Source organism: Microcaecilia unicolor, chromosome 12 (genome assembly GCF_901765095.1).
Source record: "Microcaecilia unicolor chromosome 12, aMicUni1.1, whole genome shotgun sequence".
Taxonomy (NCBI): Eukaryota; Metazoa; Chordata; class Amphibia; order Gymnophiona; family Siphonopidae; genus Microcaecilia; species Microcaecilia unicolor.
Window position 1 is genome coordinate 73389216 of NC_044042.1, and position 14396 is coordinate 73403611.

The following is a 14396-nucleotide window of genomic DNA, read 5'->3' on the forward strand; positions in this document are numbered from 1 at the left end:
AAAAAGCAGGCACTGGGAAAAATTCTCTCTCAGTGCAGTTCTGTAAAGGGTGCTCTGGGCTGCGTTTTCTTTATAGAATAGTGCTTAGTGCATATTCCTGCACCTAACTATGGACACGAAGACTTACACCAACTGAATCCTGGTATAAATCCTGGTGCGCATATTGAGCATGCATCCATAGAATTCTATAACACAGCACACAAAAGGTTGGAACGCCCTTGACCGGCCCATGCTCACACCCCCTTTTGGAGCCCTTTTACAAAGCTACAGGAGGGCTAACGTGGGTAGCGTGCGCCAAATCGGTACTACTGCAGAGGTTGTGCGTGCACCTGGCGGTAAATGTGAGTTTCACACACTCTGAATCCCACAGTAGAAAATATTTTTTTCTTTTCTACCGTGGGGGGGCATTACTGGCGGTCATCAGCATCATGGCCACATTGGCATGCGCTGCATGATCACCAATCGGGTAGCACATGAGCTCTTACCGCTATACCGCTAGGTCAATGACTGGTGGTAATGGCTCAGGCTGTAAATAGGCATACACTAGTTTTAATTTTTGCGCATGCCCATTTCCCGGCCCTTTTTCCCAGCTGTGGTAAAAAGTGGCCAAGTGTATGCCAAAAAGATGCACCCACACTACCACAGGTCACTTTTTACCGTGGCTTTGTAAAAGGACCCCTTTGGGATTTGCACAGTCTGTGTTATAGAATAGCACTCAGTGAATTACACATACAAATTTCAATTGATGCCAATCAGTGGCATAGCTACGTGGGGCCAGGGGGGCCTGGGCCCCCGTAGATTTGGCCCTGGACCCCCCTGCCGATGAGCCACTCGACCCCCCTCCCGCCGCCAACCCTTCCCCGCCATCGCTGTGGGCTACCTTTGCTGGCGGGGGACCCCAATCCCCGCCAGCTGAGGAGGTCCTCTTCTTCCTCCGAAGGCTTCGTTCTGTTTCTGACGCCCTGCATGTTGTACGTGCAAATGCCAGATCCAGGGGTGGAGGAGAGGGTGCGAGGGGAGTGAGGCAGCCACTGCTGAACTATTTTGGAGGCCAGACAAGGTGGGCCTGAGCAAAGAGTGGGTGGGCATGTGCCCACCCAGGCCCACCTGTAGCTACACCACTGATCTGGCTGCTCTTAGTGCATACATGCCTTTGAGGATGGAGATTTCTTGCAACAGTGGAGAGGGATATGTGTGCAATTAATTACACTGGAAGTAGTTGTTAATATTCACCTTCCTGATATGTTTTACCTTTTATTTCATCTGAAACATTTATGGACTGCAAAAATCAAGTCATAAACTATTTATGTCATGCATATTACCATAGCGAGTGCGGACTGTAGCTCAATCTCCAGGCCCTGAAGAGTGCGTCTCAGATCTGAGATTTCGGTTTTGCTGCTTTGCATCTGTTCAGCACCTGCAGAGATTTCCTGTTTCAAGCCTTTACTCTAAGACAGAACAGTGAAAAGGAGATTAGAGGTTAGTTAGGAAGATCCAGTGTTTGTAAAACGATCATTGCTTCAACAGAAAACCATTATGTATACACTTACTGCTTCTTGGAACCTGTTTCAGCGTCTTTGCGATTCTGCTCTGCAAGGGCTTCATACTGTCCTCTCATGTCATGAGCAGCTTAGTCAGGTCAATGCCTGGAGCAGCATTCATTTCTACATTGAGCTGGCCAACACCACTTGATTGCACACCTTTGACTTCCTGAATAATGGGAAATACAAGTATAATTGTATTTATAAAATATATATTTTCTCTTGTTGCAAATTCCCAGTCTTCTATTGCTTAAGAATGCCATGACATGAAAGAACACATAAGTGATTCAGAAAATAAAAGATATGAAACATTCAGTTTATATTAGTTCAGAATAGCATAATAGCAATTAGCACAGGTAAAACTGGTTTCAAAGAAACCAAGCAGCGTCTCCTCTCACCTCATCATGGTTCTTCTTGAGGAACATCATTTCTTCAGTCAGACTTTCCGCTTGTGACTCCAGATCAGCCTTGGAAAGCGTCAGCTCATCCAAAACTTTGCGTAGGCCATTGATGTCAGCCTCAACACTGTGGCGCAGGGCCAGTTCATTCTCATACCTAATAATTCATGGCAGTCCATTGTTAATTAACTTTCACAAGCATGCTTTCTGTTCTATGTGTGATATTAATAAGATTTCACAAAAAGGTTTGTGGACTACTTTCATTTCAGATGGGGAGTTTCTGAGGAAAACATTTACATCACTTTTGGAAACAACAGTAAGAACGATACATCCATAATATCCTTTTCTGAACATTATCCTGATAGAAAACAGTTTAGCTCATATTTAACACATAATTATTTTCTATTATAAGTAGATCATGAAACTTACTTCAGCTTGAAGTCATCAGCTGCCAGCCTGGCATTGTCAATCTGTAGAATGACCTTGGCATTGTCTATGGTAGCTGCAATGATCTGTAACACACAAGGATAGCTTGCAAGTTATACTGTATTTTATTGGGTACATGAGAAGTATATATATATATAAATCATCAATATAATTCTAAAAAATTAAAATCTTGTAATGTGATATAATTTTTTTTAGTCTACGCAAAGAAAAATGCCAAGAAAAAGTTATACTAGATAAGCTACAGAAAAGGACAATAATATGCTGAGTGATGCCTTAAACATCACCCTAGATCATTTATCTAGTTGAGGTAAGTTAGAAATTAAAATATAGATTGAGGATGGAGTGGGCACAAGTTAGGGGGCAAGAACCAGGCAAACAAAAAAAACAGTACAGATAACTCTAAAGCTGACAAGTCAGAAAGCTCGTTTACCTGGTTTGTGAGGTCTTCCATTATCTTATAGTATTTGGTGTAGTCACGACCTGGTCCACCAGTGGTCCCTCCTGGACGGTGTTTGTCATACCATTCCTTGATTTTACGTTCCAGCTCAGCATTTCCCTCTTCCAAGGCACGCACCTTGTCCAGGTAGGCAGCCAGACGGTCATTGAGATTTTGCATAGTCTCTTTCTCACTTCCGGAAAGAAGACTTTCACCTCCTCTGAAGTTACCACCCTGAGCTACCCCAAAGCCACCACCCTGAGCTACCCCAAAGCCACCATCATGGCCACTATCATGGCCACTTCCAAAGCCACCTCCAAAGCCTTGGCCACCTCCAAAGCCACCAACCTGGCCACCTCCAAAGCCACCAACCTGGCTACCTCCAAAGCCACCAACTTGGCCACCTCCAAAGCCACCTTGGCTACCACCAAAGCAGCTTTGAGAAGCCCCATATCCACCACTCTGGCTAGCTGCAAATTGTGCTCCAGCACCCCCTCCACTAATTCTAACTGAGCCACTGCTCTGTTTGGATGAGAATGCTTGATAAGCCATGGTGGCAAGTAGAAATGCAGCCCTTTCAGAAAGAGTAAAGAAGCTGAAGTGAGGGACTGAAAAATTGGATACATTTTGATCCTTTTATAGAAAATTAAGTGGGTGTATCTGAAACTCTAGCTATACTATTAGCAAACTATTTTCTTGGTGCCAGATTAGCTTTAACTCTACCCAGATTAATGATCATTAATTAATGGTTAACCTTTGTTGTACATGTCCATTTCTTTTGAAATGGTGCCTCTGGGCTGTTTAACATCTAACGATGTAATGTTGGGTGGAGTGGTGTTAACATTACATTCATCCACCCATTCTATATATATGGGTACTTGCTGTGTACAGAAAGAATTCTTTAGAAGGAAAAATAAATAAATATTTAGCTAAAAAGATCACTTATAATAGATATCTTTCTCTTCACATAGCAATGCTAAAAACAGTTTGGATCTTATTTTAGATACCTTCTTCTTCACATACATATGTAAATACTTGCACATACATGTTATGTTGCATACATATATAAATCCTGATTTGAGAAAGCTGGTATTTACCATGTAAATCTGCTCATCATATCAATTGCAAGGGGGTATGATGTGCAGGGCTTGGATAGTACTAAAATCTACATGTGTGTTCTCTTTCACATAGGGTATACATGTGTATGTGGACACTTTGCATGTCAGGATTTACAGCTGCTCTTTCGCATGTCCATATTTTGAAGTGCACATTTTGGCTGGCCCTTTACATGAGGGAATAAGGGTGATATTGTCCTTAATCCTCCATTATTTATCTTCCCCTCCAATGTGGAATTAAGGGCCCATTTTACAAAGCAGCAGCCCGGCGGTAAGTCCCATCCCCAGCACGTTGTCATATCCGGCGCTACAAAAAATCTTTATTTTTGTAGCACCGGGGTGTACCCGGCGGTAATTGGGCAATGCCACACACTGCCCGGATGCCACCGGCTTAACACGGGAACCCTTACTGCCACCTCAATGGGTGGTGTTAAGGACTCCCCCCCCCCCCCCCCCCGAAATGGCTGCACAGCAAGTGCTTTACTTGCCGCATGGCCATTTCCTGCAGAAAAGAAAGACTACTCTTTTACCAGGTGTGGTAAAAGGGGGCTTCAGTGCACGTCAAAAACTCGCACCGACACCAGTGCAGGCCCCCTTTTGCTGCAGCTTGGTAAAAGGTGCCCTAAGTGATGATTGCGGCCAATGTATCATTAGTAACATATAGATGTATAGGGTTGCAAAATAGCTGACACATGTGCCAACATTTGAATGTGATGGCTGATCAGTGCTTTTTTTGTAGAAAAAAAGGTGCCGGTACTCATTATGGGCGGGGTCACCACATATGGCTCCACCCCTATGATAGCCAAACCCACATTAACCACACCCCCTATACCAGCCATGGCGCATATAAACAGACATCATTGAAAATATTATAGTACTATAGGAGAAAAAAATAACGTGATTTTTTTTCATGATAAATAATCTCTGTAAGCTCTTACAGCTCCAGTATACCCAGTGCAAAATAAGACAGCCAATGTAAATTCTCAAATTGGACATATTACAAACACTAAAATGAAAATAAAATGATTTTTTTCTACCTTTGTTGTCTGGTGACTGTTTTTCTTTCCATATTGGTCCCAGTCTGTGATTCTGCTTTCCTTTGTTTTCGCTTAACTCTTCTGTGCCATTTGTCATTTTTGTCTCCTTTTTCTTTGCTTTCTTCAATATTTTTCAGGCTCTCTCTCTGTCCAGATTTAATTCATTCTTACTATCCATTCTTTAATTTCCTTCATATACCTGTGGCTTTTCATCTTTTCCTCACCCTTGTTCTCCCCATGCCCCTTCCTCTTATTCTCCAGTCTTTCTCTATTCCCCTTTTCCATCCAGCAGCTCTGCTTTTTCTCCCCATCCTTCCAGTGTCTCCCCTATTTCTTTCTGCATTCTTCCATCCAGCGTCTTCCCTCTTTCTCTCCCCATCCTTCCGTTTTCCCTCTCTCTCTCCCCATCCTTCCATCTGTTTCCCCCCTCTCTCTCCCCATCCTTCCATCTATTTTCCCTCTCTTTCCCCATCCTTCCATCTGTTTTTCCCTCTCTCCCCAATCCTTCCATCTGTGTTTTCCCTCTCTCTCCCCATCCTTCCATCTGTTTTTCCCCTCCCCATCCTTCCATCTGTTTTCCCCTCTCCCCAATCCTTCCATCTGTTTTTTCCCTCTCTCCCCAATCCTTCCATCTGTTTTTCCCTCTCTCTCCCCAATCCTTCCCTCTGTTGGTTTCCCTCTTTCTGTCTCTCCCCAATCCTTCCCTCTGTTGGTTTCCCTCTTTCTCTCTCTCCCCAATCCTTCCCTCTGTTGGTTTCCCTCTTTCCCTCTCTCCCCAATCCTTCCCTCTGTTGGTTTCCCTCTCTCCCCAATCCTTCCCTCTGTTGGTTTCCCTCTTTCCCTCTCTCCCCAATCCTTCCCTCTGTTGGTTTCCCTCTTTCCCTCTCTCCCCAATCCTTCCCTCTGTTGGTTTCCCTCTCTCCCCAATCCTTCCCTCTGTTGGTTTCCCTCTTTCCCTCTCTCCCCAATCCTTCCCTCTGTTGGTTTCCCTCTTTCCCTCTCTCCCCAATCCTTCCCTCTGTTGGTTTCCCTCTTTCCCTCTCTCCCCAATCCTTCCCTCTGTTGGTTTCCCTCTCTCCCCAATCCTTCCCTCTGTTGGTTTCCCTCTTTCCCTCTCTCCCCAATCCTTCCCTCTGTTGGTTTCCCTCTTTCTCTCCCCAATCCTTCCCCCCCCCACCCCCGCGACACTCCAGGCGAGTAATGGCTTCATCTGCTTGATGACAAGGAATCTGCTGATGAAGAGCCTGTTCTAAAATACATGCAGGAAAACACATATACAGTGGGGGAAATAAGTATTTGATCCCTTGCTGATTTTGTAAGTTTGCCCACTGACAAAGACATGAGCAGCCCATAATTGAAGGGTAGGTTATTGGTAACAGTGAGAGATAGCACATCACAAATTAAATCCGGAAAATCACATTTTGGAAAGTATATGAATTTATTTGCATTCTGCAGAGGGAAATAAGTATTTGATCCCTCTGGCAAACAAGACCTAATACTTGGTGGCAAAACCCTTGTTGGCAAGCACAGCGGTCAGACATCTTCTGTAGTTGATGATGAGGTTTGCACACATGTCAGGAGGAATTTTGGTCCACTCCTCTTTGCAGATCATCTCTAAATCATTAAGAGTTCTGGGCTGTCGCTTGGCAACTCGCAGCTTCAGCTCCCTCCATAAGTTTTCAATGGGATTAAGGTCTGGTGACTGGCTAGGCCACTCCATGACCCTAATGTGCTTCTTCCTGAGCCACTCCTTTGTTGCCTTGGCTGTATGTTTTGGGTCATTGTCATGCTGGAAGACCCAGCCACGACCCATTTTTAAGGCCCTGGCAGAGGGAAGGAGGTTGTCACTCAGAATTGTACGGTACATGGCCCCATCCATTCTCCCATTGATGCGGTGAAGTAGTCCTGTGCCCTTAGCAGAGAAACACCCCCAAAACATAACATTTCCACCTCCATGCTTGACAGTGGGGACGGTGTTCTTTGGGTCATAGGCAGCATTTCTCTTCCTCCAAACACGGCGAGTTGAGTTCATGCCAAAGAGCTCAATTTTTGTCTCATCTGACCACAGCACCTTCTCCCAATCACTCTCGGCATCATCCAGGTGTTCACTGGCAAACTTCAGACGGGCCGTCACATGTGCCTTCCGGAGCAGGGGGACCTTGCGGGCACTGCAGGATTGCAATCCGTTATGTCGTAATGTGTTACCAATGGTTTTCGTGGTGACAGTGGTCCCAGCTGCCTTGAGATCATTGACAAGTTCCCCCCTTGTAGTTGTAGGCTGATTTCTAACCTTCCTCATGATCAAGGATACCCCACGAGGTGAGATTTTGCGTGGAGCCCCAGATCTTTGTCGATTGACAGTCATTTTGTACTTCTTCCATTTTCTTACTATGGCACCAACAGTTGTCTCCTTCTCGCCCAGCGTCTTACTGATGGTTTTGTAGCCCATTCCAGCCTTGTGCAGGTGTATGATCTTGTCCCTGACATCCTTAGACAGCTCCTTGCTCTTGGCCATTTTGTAGAGGTTAGAGTCTGACTGATTCACTGAGTCTGTGGACAGGTGTCTTTCATACAGGTGACCATTGCCGACAGCTGTCTGTCATGCAGGTAACGAGTTGATTTGGAGCATCTACCTGGTCTGTAGGGGCCAGATCTCTTACTGGTTGGTGGGGGATCAAATACTTATTTCCCTCTGCAGAATGCAAATAAATTCATATACTTTCCACAATGTGATTTTCCGGATTTAATTTGTGATGTGCTATCTCTCACTGTTACCAATAACCTACCCTTCAATTATGGGCTGCTCATGTCTTTGTCAGTGGGCAAACTTACAAAATCAGCAAGGGATCAAATACTTATTTCCCCCACTGTATGTGGTGGCATGTACAGAGAGAGAGAGCATCCATTTGATAATAATAATAAACGTGGAAATAAATCAATGGATGAAGTATGGCTACTTACATGTGTATCAGCCACAGTGCTTTTTTTGTGCCGGTATGCAACAGAAGGCGTACCGGCACCTTTTTTTGCCCCCCCCCCCCCCCCCCCGCGACACTCCGGGCGAGTCCTGCACTTAGTTTTTTTTTTAAAGACTCAGAACGTGCGAACGATGCAGCCGGCAACGATTGAAAGAGGTTGTCTGGGCTGGCGTCTGCGTCGGAGCTTCCCTCACCCTCTGCGAGTCCCACCTTCGTTGTTACAACTTCCTGTTTCGCGGGACTCGCAGAGTGTGAGGGAAGCTCCGACGCAGACGCCAGCCCAGACAGCCTCTTTCAATCGCTGCCGGCTGCATCGTTCGCACGTTCTGAGTCTTAAAAAAAAAAACTAAGTGCAGGACTCGCCCGGAGTGTCGCGGGGGGGGGGGGGGGGGGGGGGGGGGGGGGCGGGCAAAAAAAGGTGCCGGTACGCCTTCCGTTGCGTACCGGCACAAAAAAAGCACTGTGGCTGATACACATGTAAGTAGCCATACTTCATCCATTGATTTATTTCCACGTTTATTATTATTATCAAATGGATGCTCTCTCTCTCTGTACATGCCACCACATATATGTGTTTTCCTGCATGTATTTTAGAACAGGCTCTTCATCAGCAGATTCCTTGTCATCAAGCAGATGAAGCCATTATGTATGGGTTGTGTCCATCAACCAGTAGGGGGAGATAGAGAGCACTCAACTTTTCACAGTGCCTCATGGCCAGCCAGCTCCACTGCCTCTTCAGTATTCTCTATCTCTCCAAGCAGGGTGGCTGCAGCTTCTTCGAGCTCCATCAAAAATCTGCCTGAAGGTGGCTCCTGGCTTGCCAGTTGTTAGCCGGGGTGTTAGAGGCTATAGCAGCTTCACTTTGAAGGCACATAGGTTAGCCCTTTCCCACTCAGTGGATGCAGGCACATTAGTACATAAGTACATAAGTAATGCCACACTGGGAAAAGACCAAGGGTCCATCGAGCCCAGCATCCTGTCCACGACAGCGGCCAATCCAGGCCAAGGGCACCTGGCAAGCTTCCCAAACGTACAAACATTCTATACATGTTATTCCTGGAATTTTGGATTTTTCCAAGTCCGTTTAGTAGCGGTTTATGGACTTGTCCTTTAGGAAACTGTCCAACCCCTTTTTAAACTCTGCTAAGCTAACCGCCTTCACTACTTTCTCCGGCAACGAATTCCAGAGTTTAATTACACGTTGGGTGAAGAAAAAATTTCTACACTGTAGTTTCATTGCATGCCCCCTAGTCCTAGTATTTTTGGACAGCGTGAACAGACGCTTCACATCCACCTGTTCCACTCCACTCATTATTTTATATACCTCTATCATGTCTCCCCTCAGCCGTCTCTTCTCCAAGCTGTATAGCCCTAGCCTCCTTAGTCTTTCTTCATAGGGAAGTCGTCCCATCCCCGCTATCATTTTAGTCGCCCTTCGCTGCACCTTTTCCAATTCTACTATATCTTTCTTGAGATGCGGCGACCAGAATTGAACACAATACTCAAGGTGCGGTCGCACCATGGAGCGATACAACGGCATTATAACATCCTCACACCTGTTTTCCATACCTTTCCTAATAATACCCAACATTCTATTTGCTTTCTTAGCCGCAGCAGCACACTGAGCAGAAGGTTTCAGTGTGTTATCGACGATGATACCCAGATCCCTTTCTTGGTCTGTAACTCCTAACGTGGAACCTTGCATGACGTAGCTATAATTCGGGTTCGCCTTTCCCTGCCTTTCCCACTCATCTGAGCCTCCGGAGTTCTTATTACCTCTGCTTTCCTCACAGCGTAAAAAAAAAAAATGGAACAGAGGTTTTCCTTTGATTCTTCTATGGGACCGGAGCTGTGATACTCGGTCCGGTGAGGTAAGAGAGTTTTCTAAGGATGACGTCAGAAGAAGGCGGAACACAGCGAAGGGAAGGCTAGACGCCGGGAGCGCCGCCTCCTTCCCTGACGCTGCGCTGCCGGAACCACCGCCACAGAGGTAAATTTAAAAAGAAAAAAAAAAGAAAAGGGATGTTGGGGGGAGAGAAGAGGGGGGCAGTTGAACAATGGGAGCGGGAGGGCAGGGGAGAAACGAGAGCATGGATGCGAGGGGGGGGTCATGGAAGGGAGAGAGGGGAATTGCTGGATAGGGATTAATGGAGGAGGCAGGGGACAGAGGAGCATGGATGGGCATGGATTGGGAGGGCAGGGCTCAGGGAGAGAGGGGAATTGCTGGAAAGGGATGAATGGAGGGGGCAGGGGACAGAGGAGCATGGATTGGGAGGGCAGGGCTCAGGGAGAGAGGGGAATTGCTGGAAAGGGATGAATGGAGGGGGCAGGGGACAGAGGAGCATGGATGGGCATGGATTGGGATGGCAGGGCTCAGGGAGAGAGGGGAATTGCTGGAAAGGGATGAATGGAGGGGGCAGGGGACAGAGAAGCATGGATGGGCATGGATTGGGAGGGCAGGGCTCAGGGAGAGGGGGGAATTGCTGGATAGGGATGAATGGAGGGGACAGATGGGCATGGATGGATATGGATTGCAGGGCAGGGCTCAGGGAGAGAGGGGAATTGCTGGATAGGGATGAATGGAGGGGGCAGGTGACAGAGGAGCATGGATGGGCATGGATTGGGAGGGCAGGGCTCAGGGAGAGAGGGGAATTGCTGGAAAGGGATGAATGGAGGGGGCAGGGGACAGAGGAGCATGGATGGGCATGGATTGGGAGGGCAGGGCTCAGGGAGAGAGGTGAAATTGCTGGACATAGAGGGGAGGGAAGAGAGATGAAGGAGATGAAATGAGGGAAAAGGAAGAGAGGAGAAAAACTGCACATGGATGAAGAAAATAGGCAGAAGCTGAGGACCAGAAATGAAGAAGAAAGGAGGAAAGGAAAGAAATAAATGGAAAGGAAGCCCTGGAAACGGAGTTAAGAGGACAGATAGCAGCAGAATCAGATACTGGGCCAGCATGATCAGAAAAAGAAAGTCACCAGACAACAAAGGTAGAAAAAAATCATTTTATTTTCATTTTAGTGTTTGGAATATGTCCACTTTGAGAATTTACATCTGCTATCTTATTTTGCAATGTATAGCAATTTGTTTCTAAGAATATTGCTGACAATTCCTGTCAGTGTGGCAAGTGGTGAGCGATCATTTTCACGGGGGGGGGGGGGGGGGGGGGGCGCCGCCGCCGCCGCCGCCGCCAACTGATAGTCTGCAGGGGGGACGCCAACTGATAGGCTGCAGGGGTGCGCCAGAGACCCTAGGCACGGCCCTGCTTTATGATATTGTCAGAGCTTTGGCTAAACAAATGGCAGTAGCAGTGGCGGCTTGCCGTCTTATTTGGCTATGACATTGGGCAGCGGACATGGCCTCTAAGCAAAGGTTGGTGAAGTTGCCCTTTCAAGGCCTTCTCCTATTTGGTGAGGAGTTGGAAAAAAAATTGTTAAAGGCCTGGGAGATCCTAAACCCCAGCGCTTGCCCGAAGATAGGCTGAGGCCTTCCTCCAAGGGCCAGGCGGTCCACTCCTCTTATAGACCTCGCTTCCGTGAAGCTAGAAGGTACCGCCCGGGGCGTTCTGCTGGGTTCACTTCTCGTGCCCGTTTTTCATCAGAGGAACTCCTTTCGCTCGGACAAGCATTCCGCAGCCACCGGCTCTAGGCCAGGAGTTCAGGGGTGACCCTCTCAATGATGGTGCACCGGCCCCCTCCTCGCTTCCTGTCATCGGAGGACATCTTTCCCTCTTTGCCGAGGAGTGGGCCAATATTTCCTCAGATCAGTGGGTTCTGGACCTGATCAGAGATGGCTACAGAATAGAATTCAACGCCCCAGTAAGAGACGTGTTTGTGGAGTCCCGATGCGGTTCTGCCGCCAAACGGGCAGCGGTAGAGGAGACTTTGCAAGGTCTGATTCAGTTAGGGGCCGTGTCCCCGGTACCTCCCGCCGAACACGGGTACGGCCGATACTCCATCTACTTTGTGGTGCCGCGAAAAGGTGGGTCTTTTCGCCCTATTCTGGACTTAAAAGAATTAAACAAGTCCCTGAGAGTGCGGCATTTCCACATGGAAACCCTGCGCTCCGTCATTGCTGCGGTACAGCCAGGAGAGTTTCTCACGTCTCTAGACCTGAAAGAAGCTTACTTGCACATACCAATTTGGCCACCGCACCAGAAGTTTCTGAGGTTTGCGGTGTTGGGAAAACATTTCCAGTTCCGGGCCTTGCCTTTTGGCCTCGCCACAGCTCCCCCGAACCTTTTCGAAGGTAATGGTGGTAGTAGCTGTTTTGCTCAGGCGAGAAGGTATCAGGGTTCACCTGTACCTAGACGACTGGCTCATCAGAGCAGGCTCTGTAACAGAGAGCTATCAAGCTACAGCCAGAGTAGTCTCAGTACTTCAATCTCTAGGCTGGGTCGTCAATATGGCCAAAAGTCACCTGACCCCCTCGCAATCTCTAGAATATTTGGGGGCCAGTTTCAGTGGTGTTCCTACGGGAGCTGACACCTGGGGCGGATCGCCGATGCGCCCCGTCCGCCGGGTGCAGCGCCCCCCCTGGAACAGCGCGATGTCCCCCCGGCGAACCCCCCCCCCCGATCCCCCGGCGAACCCCCCCCCCCCCGGGTGCATGCCGCTGGGGGGGGGTGGTGCCGTGCTCCTGCCGGCTCTTCGTTTTTATGCTCCCTCTGCCCTGGAACAGGAAGTAACCTGTTCCGTGGCAGAGGGAGCATGAAAACGAAGAGCCGGCAGGCATGCGGCACCCCCCCCCCAGCAGCATGCACCCGGGGTGGACCGCCCCCACCGCCCCCCCCCCCCTTGGTACGCCACTGGCCAGGTTCGACACAGACTCGGGCTATGTATACCTACCCGAGCTAAGGCGGTGCAAGCTTCAGAATCAGGTCTGTCTGCTCCTGAGGATGCTCCGCCCACGAGCTTGGGACATTGTCCAGCTGCTGGGATCGATGACAGCCACATTGGAAGTGGTGCCCTGGGCGAGAGCGCACCTGAGACCTCTACAGTATTCCCTACTTCAAAGATGGTCTCCAGTTTCTCAGGATTATCAATGCAGATTTCTTGGCTCCCTGCGGCCCGACTCAGCATGGAGTGCTGGCTCTCAGACAGCATGCTGCGGCGAGGAATGCCACTGGCGCTCCCCGATTGGTGTCTAGTAGTGACAGATGCCAGCCTGAAGGGCTAGGGCGCACATTGCAAGGGGAAGCATGCCCAGGGTCTATGGACACCCGAGGAGTCGGAGTGGTCCATCAACAGCCTGGAGTTGAAAGCGGTGTTTCAGGCGCTTCTGGCCTTTCAAGTGACCCTGGAAGGATTGGCTGTCAGAGTGATGTCGGACAACACGACAGCAGTGGCCTACATAAATCGACAAGGCGGCACTCAGTGCAGAGCACTGGCCGCGCAGGCCGAACAGATTTGCCACTAGGCCGAGCTGCATCTTCAGTTTCTGTCGGCAGCTCACATTGCAGGTCAGAGCAACATGCAAGCCGATTATCTAAGCAGGCATCAGATCGATCCAGCAGAATGGGAACTAGCAGACAAAGTATTCCTGGAGATATGTGCCAAATGGGGCAAGCCCGTGATGGATCTTATGGCGACAAGTTCAAATGCTAAAGTCCCGTGCTTCTTCAGCAGACGGAGAGATCCTCGCTCAGCAGGGTTGGATGCCTTGACTCAGCCCTGGCCTCCGGGCCTACTATATGTGTTCCCTCCTTGGCCCTTGATAGGGCGCGTGCTCCTGCGGATTTGGCTGCACCCAGGAGAAGTGGTTCTCATCGCCCCGGATTGGCCCAGGAGGCCTTGGTATGCGGACCTCCAACAGAAGCTAGTGGAGGCTCCCCTTCCTTTACCTCTGGTACCGAACCTGTTGTCACAGGGCCCGGTAGCCATGGAGGGCGCCTGCCGCTTTGGTCTTATGGCATGGCGATTGAGAGGGCGCAATTGAGGGACAAAGGCTATTCAAACACAGTCATTTCCAATCTCCTGCAGGCCTGCAAGCGTTCCACTTCCGTGGCTTATGCCAGGATTTGGCGCCAGTTTGAGTCTTGGTGTGCTTCAAAAGCGATCACACCCATGCGGGCTCCTGTCTCGCCGATTCTGGACGTTTTGCAGGATGGTGTACAAATAGGCTTGGCCTATAATTCCCTGCGGGTGCAAGTGGCAGCGTTGGCCTCCCTTCATGGTAAGGTTGAAGGCGTGTCTTTAGCTGCTCATCCAGATGTGGCACGGTTTCTTAGTGGGGTGCTTCGGCTCCGGCCTTCCGTGCGAGCACCCTGTCCAGCTTGGAACCTGGGGCTAGTTTTGAAGGCCCTGCAGGCTTCTCCTTTTAAGCCGCTTCGGCGAGCATCGGAGAAAGATTTGACACTAAAGGCCGTTTTTCTTGTGGCCATTACTTCGGCGAGACGGGTGTCAGAGCTCCAGGCGCTGTCCTGTAGAGACCCATTTCTACAAT

At 48.9% G+C, this 14396-nt stretch overlaps 1 protein-coding gene and 1 pseudogene across 1 annotated transcript in view; both read right to left on the reverse strand.

The window, feature by feature from the left end:
* The window catches only part of LOC115481331 (keratin, type I cytoskeletal 47 kDa-like), a 64900-nt gene that overhangs the window by 2663 nt on the left and 47841 nt on the right, over positions 1-14396 (reverse strand). The window lies entirely within an intron of this gene.
* LOC115481332 lies at positions 1346-3432 on the reverse strand (annotated as a pseudogene).